The 12,721-nt window shown below is 36.8% G+C and overlaps 1 protein-coding gene across 2 annotated transcripts in view; it reads left to right on the forward strand.

The window, feature by feature from the left end:
* Window positions 1-12,721, forward strand: part of MAP3K13 (mitogen-activated protein kinase kinase kinase 13) — a 148,663-nt gene continuing 135,942 nt past the window's right edge. Inside the window, exons 1-3 of one of the 2 annotated variants that reach the window (XM_028504453.2) lie at window positions 15-115; window positions 787-816; window positions 1,758-1,884. The gene's annotated coding sequence lies outside the window, so the exon portion shown is untranslated. Of the gene's footprint in view, window positions 116-786; window positions 817-1,757; window positions 1,885-12,721 lie in introns of both variants that reach the window. The other variant, XM_028504452.2, reaches the window with a different exon arrangement.

A 12,721-nucleotide genomic window follows, 5' to 3' on the forward strand; every position in this document is an offset into this window, starting at 1 on the left:
GCCGGATGTGAGGCGCAGGAAGTCCCGCCCCGAGGGCGGTGCGGGGTTGTGGAGGGCGTTGCGATGGGCGGGGAGCTCCAACTAAGGTGCTCCTGGAACCTTGGATCCCGGACAGGTAACCTGCTGGCCGAACCTGGACTCTGGCAAGGGTGGGCGTTAGGGTTGGTGGCAGGCTTGGCTCGCATCCTCACGCTCGGGCGGGTATAGGTGGATCTCACATTAGGGGGTGGCTGAGGGAAAGGCTCCTTGGCTTGGGGCTCCTTGGGGTGATAGGGATGGGAGGAACTTTGGGAACGGGGTCGTGAGGCCGAGGTCGTCGCAAAAATACAGACAGGACGTGGCTTGGGGGTCATGGGCTCTGGAGCATTGGCGCTCGGGGGTGGAGAGATTGAGCCCGGGCACCGAGAAGAGCTGACCTGGAGTTCATTCTCCGCCTACACTGACCCCCAGGGCTGTTCTAGGGGACAGAGACTTCGTCTTCTCATCTCTTCAGGACAGTGCATTGCCACTATTAGGCATTCTTTAGGTGCTTTCGAACATGAACTAATGAACGTACGAAGCTGATTCTGCCTCAGCTCGGGGGGACTCTCCCCAATTTTAGTGTCCCTACCTCTGAATGGAGAAGTGACTCCAGCCTAGTTTGTGGACCAGTGATTGATGAGGATGCCGGTGCAGTAGAGATTCAGGACATTGTTGTTTTGTGGTTATTGAAATTTAGAAAAGTGTTTCCATGTTTTTCTCTGGTGTGGGTAGAGAGGATAAGGTGACTCATTTGGCTTCTTTCAGGTACCTCGCTTTTCTGGAGAGATCTTCCAGGTGAATGATACCGGGCAGGATTTGGCGATCAAATGATAAGCTGCAGTTGTAGCACTGAGCTTCTAAGTTGTGTTCTGAGTGCTTTCTTTTCACAAATATGAACTCGCTTTTCTTTTTCTAATGTTGTCTTCTTATATTGGAGTACTTACATTTGAGATGTAAATGAGAATTATTTCCCAACAGAGGTTTCACCTGGTGTGTTCACATAAAGTTAACTTTTTCCAAACAGTTGTAGGAAGCCTCCGAAAGAATAAATCCCTAAAGATTAAATTGTTTCCTTTGTAAACTGTTTGTTTAGATGTCTTAAATGTGATAAAGAGTGGGCACAGACCTAAAGAACTAGTACTGTAACCACATTGTTTTTGGTTGTCAGGCTGTGTAATGGGATCTGGGCGTGAATTACTATTCCCATCAGGTAATAATAGCTCCTTAGAGGTTCTAGAATTTTATCGTTAGATTGGAATTTATGACTTTTTAAAATAAAGAAGACACTAGTAAGCATTTTTAGGTTAAAAAAACCTAAGCTGTTCTTAAAAATAGGTTGGAAAAAACAAAGGTAGACATGTAAATAAATTTTGCAGTCACTTAAATTTTAAAAAATTGCCTGCCTTTCAAACTTGTTTTCCCAGTGTCTGGAAAGTGTTGGTATATCCAAATCACCCCCATCATTGTATGCTCTTACTATGGTGTCAGCTTCACAATATGTATAAATAGAGTACAAAGTAAGGTTTTGAGATCCTCTAGATTTATCTTAATATTAATGTCTTACTTAAATAAAGTCTAATTTTGCTACCTCAATCTGCTGTTAAATGTCATGTCTGTTTATTTTGCACATCTAAATGTCTGTATTCATAATAGTAACTATTGTAACTATTATTCATAATAAATTGGTATCCAAATGGCAACTTAGGTGCATGCATTGACGTTCTTGAGGTTTTCAGTTTTGCAGAACACTGATATCCATGGACTCTAACATGAACTTCACTTAAAGAAATCCACGGACCATTAATGGACAAAAACATGAGTCATTTTGTATTGTGGCATTCAAATCCTAGCACTTTGGGAAAGGTAAGTTATTGACTGAGTTTTGTGTTAGATGAGAGAATAGCCCTGGATTAGTCTAGGAAATTGTAGGATTGTGATTGAAAATATAGACTGAATCTCTTTAAAGTTATGTTTTAATGTGGATCTTCCAAAGAGAGGTTTGTTCTCTATGAGGCAGTTGTTACTATTTACCTATAAAATTGTTCAGAAATAAAAGTGATTGACAAGGTATATTATTCCTGGAAGGTTACTACTCTGCTTTCTTTTTCTTTTCTTTTTTTAGAAGTTCCTTTCAGCACTGTAGAGTATGATAGAGTATATCAACCTATTGATACCCTGTAGGAATGGGGCCTCGAATAGTCATTTAAATCATCTCACATGCAACTTTGGCTCTCTAACAATATAGATCTCAAATTTTGTGGCCAGTTTTATGCCTTAGGTTGAAGCAAGAAAAGAGGCCCCAAAATGTCTTTTTTTCTTATCCTGCCTGATTAGTGCTATTTTGTTTTTCTTTTTTCTTCTTTGTTCTTCTTTTACACATTTCTTAGATGATTCATTCTCCAGGCCTTTTATCTTTCTATCCTAGGGGATAAAATTTCTCTCTTTTTCTGCTTTACCTTTCCTAGCTTAGGAGTTTGTTAATTTTTAAAACTTTAACTTCTAACTTTGTGATAATGTTTGGCAACTTAAATCACTAAGCATTAAACTTGTGTTTTACCTGGTCTCCTTTGTAGATGCACTGGCTTCTTATTTAGAATTGGGTTCTAAATTCTAATTCTAAAATCAGACAGCAGTTCTAGGAGTTTCCTCTTTTGGATATATTTGCACTTGCACTCAAAAATTTGTATATAAAGATATTCATCATATTATTATTTTAAATTAAAAAAACAACTAGAAATAGCCTAAATATCCCTCTATCAAGTTCTGATTAAATAAATGCCTTCATACAATGTAATATTTTGCAGCTCTTAGAAAGAATGAAGCAGATCCATAGGTGGAAATATGAAAAAATCTCCATGAGATACATTGTTAACTGAGAAAAACAATATAGAAGTATACGTACAGTCTGTTTTTCATTTGTGTTTTTTAAAGCATACATGCAAAACTTCTTCAAATCTATGTAATACACTATTATATATTTATCCATATATATGGATAAATATATAATAATAAATGATATCCAATAAATATATATATATTTATTGACAGAAATATCCAATAAATATATATATATATTTATTGACAGAAATACTCCTGATGAATGAAACCACAGGTCTGGGGTAGGAAGAAGACTCCTATTTTTTTATACATTCTTTCTGGTGGATTGTTTATTTATTTACTTTCTGTGACCATAATATTATTTTTATAATACTAAGAAACAAACAGCCGTGGCTGGTGTGGCTTAGTTGGTTGGAGTGTCGTCCTGTAATTGAACAGTTGCAGGTTTGATTCCCAGTCAGGACACATGCCTAGGTTGTGGGTTCCATCCCCAGTCTGGATGCCTACAGGAGGCAACCAAGTGACGTTTCTCTCTCACATTGATGTTTGTCTCTCTCCCTTTCTACCTTCTTCTCTCTCTAAAGAGCAATGAAAAAATGTCCTTGGGTAAGGATAAAAAGAAACTTTTCTTGAAGAAACAAACAAACAGCAAAGCTTTAGGCTAATTTCATAATTAGGGAACCTACTACATACTATTTCTTATAACTTTTGTCCTTATAATTACTTGCACTAGTCAGAGGAAGGGGTTGCACAAGTGAGTTCAGTTCTTTTACAGAACTACATGGAAGGTTTGATGATGTCATAATGGTTTTAACTTTGACATTAGATTATTACTCTTAATAAAAATTTGTGATGAACTGTTTAATGCTGCCAAATTCAAAACTGTTATGTAGTTTACAGCACGTGACTGACTTCCTGAGATGATACGATGATACTTTGGTTTGCAAGCTAGGTGGGTGCTGCGTTGGTTAGGTTCTTCTGAGCCTCTCTTTATGACTGGATAGGATGTATTTTGTTTTATTTGAACTGCTATTTAGGGACTCTACTTTTCGAACGAATTCTTAGTTACTCATTTTGTTTTGATTTTTGGACTTAGCCTAACTCATTTCAAAGAATGGCTTGTTCCCAGTAAACCAGAAAGATCATTTAGATATATGTGGGTAATCTTTTTGTATTGATGATATTACTTTGAATTGGCTGATTATTTGCTTTAGGACTCAGCAAAAATTTCTGGTGATTTTTACTTCTCTGACCATCTTTGTCTTTCCACACTATCATTGTGGGAAATTTGGAATAATAGTAATAAGTGAGTAAAATGAGTTATACAAGAAATTTAAAGATACAGTGATTTTCATTTTAGAGGTAGGAGAATTTATTTAAGACCTGCTTGAGAATAAGCTTTGTAAGATACATACCCATATGATACCACTAATTGTGTAACTAGTTAAAATTTAAAAAAGGCCACTAATCTAGCAGCTGCAGCATGGTTAGTGAAACAGGCCAGTTTGTGATATGTCAGGTATTCTATACCATACTTCGGCAGACTGTTTTGCTCATTATAATCGTTACTGTTGAATCATGCTTTGCTTTTTTAGTTCTTCGGGTTGAATCACAACTAGCCAGGAAGTGAAAATTACTGGGCAGGATGCCTAGAGGGAGACTACTTATTCTTGCTAAGAGAATGGATAGTAATGAATTGAATCCAAGGGTTGATTGTGTTTTCCTGAGTCAAGGTGAGTGTGGTAAGGGTAACATACAGAAAAAAAGGAGATGAGCATGAACGTCAAACTTACAGTAACATAGAACTGGGGAAGATACCTGTATAGGTATGTCTATGTATACATGTATGTGTATGCACATAGATAGACAGTACGTTATATGTATAAAGTGTGTGTGTATATATTATTTTACACATATATTAAAAATTTTTCTGGAAAACAAAAAAATTTAGGAAGATACTCAGTTAGTCCAAGAGAAAAAATTGTCAGAATTTTAAAGCCTCAGAGCTGGGCCTGTCACAGGCTAATGAATGACTGTGAGAGCAGCTTAAAGAATTTTGTGTGTTTTAGGATCATTACAGGATTTAAGTGACTCCAAGGTAGACAAAAGCCTGAGAGTGAGAAAATTTAAACCTAATAATGTGTTATGGTTAAGTGTATCTTTTAAGGTTCTGTTTTGTGGTATTGTTTGGGGGAGGGGAAAAGGAAGGGAGAACTAAAAAATTTATTGCTGTTCAGTTTGAATTTGAGCTGTGTCCATCAGGCTTTCCTAGCATTCTAACTATGTATGGCCAAGATGGATTAGCTAGATCTATTAACCTACAAAACATGAATTACAAAGATTGGTTTCATTGTTAGATATTCCTTGAAGGAAAAGAGAATTGTTTTCATCATTTTTAAGACTGTATGAAAAGACAGCTGTGGTGATCTAGATTGAGGGGGCTGGGTTATTTTGTTCAGAAAATAGAAGACTTTGGAAGAATTGGAAAAACTCCATAGGAAGTACATTTGTTTCTGTTGAGGCCAAAATTAATTCTAACTGGGAGAAGGTATAGAACTAGTTGATAATGGAGCAGATTGTGTCAAGAGGCGCAGAACTCCAGGTCATTAGGGTTGCTTAAGCCAGGTTTGAGCAGCAGGAATGTTGCAGAGAGGTTTTCTCTTTGTATGGGAGCTTATGGTTGATTAATATGAAAGTCCCTTTCAAACCTAATTTTTTTATAGTGCAATAAAATGACTTTATAGTATATCTTCTGTTATCTCTTGCATTTAAATACTGATAGCTAACTTATCCATTGGTTACTTATCCACCAAGCTCTACTTACCCATAACCAGGAAATAAATTTAAAAATTAATCTGAGCTCCCACAATATAAGACACAAACTATATACTTATCTCAGGTCCTTACCCAGTTTGATTTACTTTTTTGTAGACATAGTTCTAACAGGCTTAATTAGCAGTGCATTGGAAGCAGCAGATTGTTAGTGTGCCGAGTGCTCCTACTAGGGCCATTCACACTGACAAGCAAGGGCAAGAAGAAAGTCAGGAAGCGGACCAACTAATTTTAAAGTTGTGGTAACCCAGGCTCATTTGACTAGATGAAAACAGCTCTGTGTTAATGGACATTCAAAATGATAAGCTTGCCTGAACTTTAATAAGTTATATTTAGTATTTTCAGTAGAAAAAGCATGGATTCTAGAGTAGTAAAGACAGGTTTGAATCTGGCCTCCACTATCTACCAGGTGTTCTGTTAATTAGCTTCATTATTCATTCCAAGCTTCAGTCACATCTAGCAATTTACTGAAGAGTAAAGATAATGTATGTGAAATGTTTGTCTACATTAGGTGATAAGTAATTAATAGCTATTATTATTTCATTATTGCCATATTACTCTACCTTGAATGTTTTAATTGAGCAGGTAATCTATGTCTACTTTACAAAAATTTGCATATAGGAATAAATACATACATATATACATACATGGGGTGGGCAAAAGTAGGTTTACAGTTGTGAGTGCACGGAACAGTTTATTCTTTTATTATTTATTAACTATTATAATATTTATTTGCGTCATAACTGTAAACTTGCTTTTGCCTGTGTGTGTGTGGAGAGAGAGAGAAATATTAGGTTATATAGATCACCGAAAAGATAAAAGGAGTAAAGTCACCAATAATCTTCTATCACTGTTAATATTTTAGTGGCGTGCTTTATTTTAAAACTATTTTGACACTCCTGCAGCATGGCACTTCTGAGAGGTGCCTGTTGAAACTGATCTTCATTACTACAGTTGGGAAACTTCAGTTAGTCACTGCACATTCTAATCAGAGTATGCAGGAAAGACTGAGACAGAGCACAATGCTGATTTGCAGAAGCCTCAGTGCTAGTAAATTTTGCTGTATTAAAACCAGTTTTGTCGAGTACTTGGTGTAGGTTGGTGTTCTGGAGCCAGAAGATCTGTGTTTAAATCCTGACTCTACTGTTTTCCTAGCTAGTTAAAATAAACTACCTGAATTTCTAACTTCTCTGTGCTTCAGTTTCTTCATCTGTAAATTGAGAATGATAGTAGCATCTAATTCATGGGATTGCTGTGAGCACTAAATGAATTTACACGAGTGTTTAGAGCAGTGCCTGGCATGAAGTATATAGACTCAGTAAATGTTACTCAGTGATTTTATTATTAATTTTTAAAAGCTTAAGTTTTTCTTGGGGGGAAAAAGGAGGTTCATAGGTGCACATAAAGTAAAAAGAAGCAAGTTAGAAGTAGCACAGAAGTAGTAAGATTTATGATGTTACTCATTTGAACCTGCCAAGTGGTGTGAATTTTTTTATTCTAAGGCTTTGTTACTTGTTCCTCCCTGTTTAAATGTTTTCAAAACATAATATTCATAGTTCAATTTCTTTCTTCACCCCATGAAATCAACTTCATTTTATGCCTTCTCTTCTAACAAATATTTTGGCCATGTTTTCAAAGATGAAAGCCATTTAAGACAGGCAGATGTCACAGGTAGTGATCAAAGAGATTTAAGAAATTATCATTAAATCATCTTTATCTTACTACTGCCCAAGGAAGTTTGGTAAGAACTTTAAATTCTGTTTCATTTTAAAGTGAAGCATATTAATCAGAGATAAGTCAATGAACATATTAAGCTATTCTCTACAGTATATCTTTTAAAAATCTCTTTGTCTCCTTTTCTTTTTCTTAATTTCTTTTTGGTTTTCTCCTTTTGTTCTTTTAGCATGGTATCTAGTGATCTGATTGATTACTGGCCAAAGAGTTACAGCTTTTCAAAATCCCTTAAACAATTTTATTAGGTTTGCTAGTAGAATTTTTTGTGTGTTTTGTTTTATTTTAAAGCATCAAGTACACGCTTTTGAAGAGCCCGAGGCCTACCATCATTGCGCATTCAAGATTTGGGTTTGGAAACTTCATCAAGACTTAGATCCTCTTCAATTCAAGTCTCACCTGCATTAAAGCTCTCCATTGAACTCTGTCACAAGAGTAAAAGCTCAAAGGGACTGAAACCCATTAATCCATTCCATTTTATATCATTTTCTCTGGGCTTTCAATGTCCTTCTCCTTTAGGGTCTTTCATATTGCTTATGTTCTTTTAGACTAGAGCCAAGGAAACAGAACTTTCTAAAAGAATATATATCCTATGGCCATAAATTTTCATTGGTAGAGAAGCATAAACTTGGCAGGATAAGTTTAGAATCATGTCTTTTGTTGTATCCTATAAAAACTTGAGTCAACAATAAGAAAAGGAGGATGAAGTGCTAACAATATTTGAGGTCAGATTATACTCTCAGAGGCTATGTGGTTTAGAGAAAAGAGCCTCAACCCAAAAGTGAATGGTTCTTATTCTCTCTGCCTCTTTCCAGTTATTTGATAACCAGGAAAGTCACTTAGCTGCTCTGAACCTTTACTTCATCTGTTAACTAAGTCTGGTAGTATTTTCCCTGCCTACCTCACAGGGATGTTGTAAGGATAAAATGAAATAATGCACATAAAAAGGACTTTTAGACAAAATGTGCATACAGATACAGGGTGCAGATACAGTTGTAAGTCATTTCCTCAGCTTTGCACCTGGGAAGGTAGGTGATTCAAGCACCTGAAAGCGGGCACCGAGTCCAGGCTGGATATACAGAAACCAGGCTGTGTTAGCTTTTGTTTTCTCTGAACACACAGAATTTTCCTGAGGGTTAATTCTAAGAAAGAGGAAGACTATAAATTTCCCTAAAATTATAAGTTAGCATTGATAATGCTCTAGAGCTGTTCTGTGTTATACAATTTGTGGTTTATAAAATTTGTTACTAAGTTGTGACTCACTTATTTTTTTAAATAAAAGAACATAGAGCAGAAAATTTCACAATGCATCCCACCTGGTAAGAGTAAATACTGTTTTAGCTATATATGTGTGTGAATGTGTGTGTCTGTATTTGTGTACATGGTCATGAAATAAAATGCATTTTTTCCTAAGATTTGCAGTTGCTGTTCTAGGAGGGTCATTTAGTACTAATGCCATTCAACGCACTTGGGTTCCTGGGAGACTGTTTCTTTTCACTTCATACTACCTGTAACAAAAGAATTAATAGTTGGTATCAGTTTGACTTTTGCCTAATTAATGAGATTTTTTTTTAATTTAAGGGTGCAGACAAAGCCTATAGGTCTTCTGGGTATTTTATTTAACATCCTAATACTGTCTGCTCTGATGCCAGACTGTTAATAACATTTAAGGTTGGTTTAACCTCATACTAGTAGAAATGTTATATGAAATGCTTTTTCTTTCATTTTTAATTTTATTTAAATTGTTGTTGCAGTATAATTTTCTATCTTTTACTCCTATGCCAACCCACCCACCCAACCCTTCCCTCCTCCCTCCCATTTCCACCTGCCCCTAGTTTTTATCCATGTGTCCTTATACTTGTTCCTGTAAACCCTTCCCGTTTTCCCCTGAAATTCCCCTGAAATTCCCTCTCCTCTCCCCTCTAAACTCTGTCAGTCTGTTCTTTATTTCAGTGTCTTTGGTTATATTTTGCTTGTTTCTTTGTTTTGTTGTTTAGGTTCCTGTCAAAGGTGAGATCATAGGGTATTTGTCTTTCACTGCCTGGCTTATTTCACTTAGCATAATACTTTCCAGTTGCATCCAAGCTGTTGCAAAGGGTAGGAGCTCCTTCTTTCTTTCTGCTGCATAGAATTCCATTGTGTAAATGTACCATTTTTTTTTTCTTAAAAAAATTACTTTTATTTTTCTGTCCTGTTGGAAAATAAAAGACTCCCACTTAGCATTGTCTGAGGATCCCTGGAAAATAGGCTGTAGAGAATATAGCTCCTGTGACAAGGAGTCCGATGGTCTCAAGAAGAGAAAATGCCATTGTTTCTCTGAATAACTGAATTTGTCTCTAATGATTTAACATAAATAAGTCACTGATATTCACTTACTCAACTGTTTCTCTAAAACCAGATGTCTGCCTTTCTGGTAGCAGCAGTGGTTGGAATAGGTGTCTTTCGTAGTACCCACGGGCAACAACGGGTGGCTTTTTCTTCCAAGGGCTGTACATGCCAGTTCATCGGCAAAGAACAAATCCTTTACTGTACTGAAAAATTATATTTGGTGCCCTGGGAGTACTTAAGTTTGGATGGAATATTGTAGGAAGTATTGATTTTTCCCTCCTTATAAAGTATATAAATATATATAATCCTAGTGGCACGAATATTTGTCAGAAGACTTAAAATGTAGTCTCCAGCTGCTTCATTTTTCTGAGCAGTCATAGCCAGACTTTGTGTGTTAGTAGAAACAGAACAAATTGTGCAAATTGAGGTTCTTTTGTGTATGACAATTGGCAACAGTGGCATAAAGGTTTATTATCATATATGACCAACTCTTTTGTTGTTCCTCCCCCCAAAAGAATCACATTGGTATGTATCTTTTCTCCATGGAAAAACTAGGCTCTACCCATGAAAAAGGGCACTCCACTCATGCTGCCACCATCTTTGTCCACACCTCCACAATTGCTCTCGACTGGTCTTCTGAAGTCAGTCTTCCCTCTTCTAATCTCATTGTTTTTAGAGTCACTTTTTAAAAAGTATAACAAATCTCTTTGGTCTCCTGCTTTAAACTCTTGATATCTTATTGCCCTTAGAATTCAACCCCAAATCTTCATTCATTCATTCTTTGCCTACTTAGCTCCAACCTCAGTGGCCTTCCAGTTCCCTGAAGACAAGACATTTGTTTTTTTCTTCAGGGACTTTTTCAGATACTTTCTGCTTGGAATGCTCTCATCCCTCATACCTCTTCACTTAACTCACTCCTACTTATGTTACCAATATCACCTTAGGTATTTTTTTCCAAAGGTCTTCCCCCACAGCCCAGACTGAGTAGACTATCCTCCCTCATTATTTTTTCATAAATCACCCTGTTCATCTCACACTTAATATAGTTATAATTATTTGCTTAATCATTTATTAATATTCTTACCCACAGACTAAAGCTTCACGAAGACAAAGACTGATGTGTGTTTTACTTATACTGTATGCCCAGTGCTTAGGGAAATCCTATTAAATAGTATGAATTCAATAAATATTTGCGGACTGATTCTTTCCTCAGCTACCATTGGTCATTTAGGTGTTTCACATACTGAAAATTCTTCTAGGTTATTTAACTTCTGTCCAGAACCTTCTAATTGTTTCTCATCTCACTCCAAGTTATAAGCCAAAGTCCTTATACTGCTCTTTCAGGCCTTACCTGATCTGCCCTTGACATAGCCCTTTATCTCTCCACCATCTCCTATCAGTCTGCCACAGCCTCTCTGGTCTCCCAGCTGATCCTCAGAAATGCAATGCTTTCTTCATCCGCAGGAGCTTTGCACTTCCTATTCCCTGTACCTGGAATGCTCTCTCCTGGGATACACAAGGTTTAATCCCTCATTTTCTTCAGATCCTTCAAGTCATGATTTGTCTCCTCACTAAGGCCCTCTCTGACCATTTTACTTAAAATTGTAGCTTTACTACCATCCCATTCCATCCCTCCTCTTCCCTGCTTTATTTTTCCCCTGGTGGTTTTCTCTGGCACTGTTCACCAGTGTCTCCCCCAGTACCCAGGGCAGTGCCTGACACATGGTAGGCACTTAGATCTTATTTACATTTGCAACACTGAGACCTAAAACCTGGATTGTGAGACTTAATATTTTAAATGATTTTAAAAGATGAGTTAAGTTTGTTTATATCTTGTTCTGTTCTAAAACATTTGAAGTGGCTTCTAAAAATATATATAATGCAAAAGGATGAAGACATATAAAGAGAACAAAACAAAGAATGTTAATAGTAACATTAAACTGGGTCAAGTTAATGTATGGAACATCCTCTATCGTGGCTAAAGGCAGGTTGTAAATTTGACTCATTAAAGAATTAGCTTGCTCAGAAATGGTAATTGGACTGGAATCATGATTTTTTTTCCTGTGGCACAGGTTACGAATATTTGAGTCTTACATAGGAACCCAGAAAACCTATTTGATTTAACTATAAAATTGTGAAGTTGCTCTTCTCAATAAAATTTGCTTTCTGTATTAGGAAGTTCCCTATTGGTATAAGATGCACACAGAGATGACGGTCATGGCTACCAGCCTCTGCTTATATTATGTCCAGGACATTTCCGAGGTTGATTCAAACTTAGTAACTGGATATTTGTTAAAGTCTGCTGTCAAAGATACCAACCAGCACATTAATTACTCTCATTTTTCTGACTTTAATCATGAGGTAGTATGAGATTCCAGTGGCCGTGGCTTCCTTCCTTCCCAGGTAGATAATTGGTGACTTTGTAATAGGTTTTTCGTTTTGCAGCCTACACATGTATCAAGTCACAATGGTGTAGAGCATTGTAAACAAATACAAGGTTATACGCCGATTATATCTCAATAAAACTGGTTTTAATACAATCAACTACTGAATTGGGTTGGAGGACTGAGAGTAAAGCCAGGTGAGTTAGACTTCAAGAAATCTTTCACCAGTGTGGTAGCCAAAATCAGAGCTACACTGTGTGTTTGTGAAGTTTAGTGGGACATTTCATGATGTATGAGCATATGTCTTTCTGTTCATGAAGTATATACACTTCTAATTCTACGTTGGTGTTTCGTTTTGTTTTGCCATGTACAACTGAGTGCGAATTGTGGAGCCACCTGCGGGCCACGAGAGACTGCAGGGCGGGGCTGCAGAGCTCTCAGCAGCCCTGCAGTGCCCCATCGGACAAAGCCAGGGCTTTCAGGCAAAAGATGAGAATATTTAGCTCAGTGGTGTTCTGCTGGCAAAATGTGCTCTTTTTTGACTTTTTCTTTTTTGTTATTTTTTTTAACCTTCCTCCTTTCTGTCT

This window comes from Phyllostomus discolor, chromosome 2 (genome assembly GCF_004126475.2).
Source record: "Phyllostomus discolor isolate MPI-MPIP mPhyDis1 chromosome 2, mPhyDis1.pri.v3, whole genome shotgun sequence".
NCBI classification, from domain to species: domain Eukaryota; kingdom Metazoa; phylum Chordata; class Mammalia; order Chiroptera; family Phyllostomidae; genus Phyllostomus; species Phyllostomus discolor.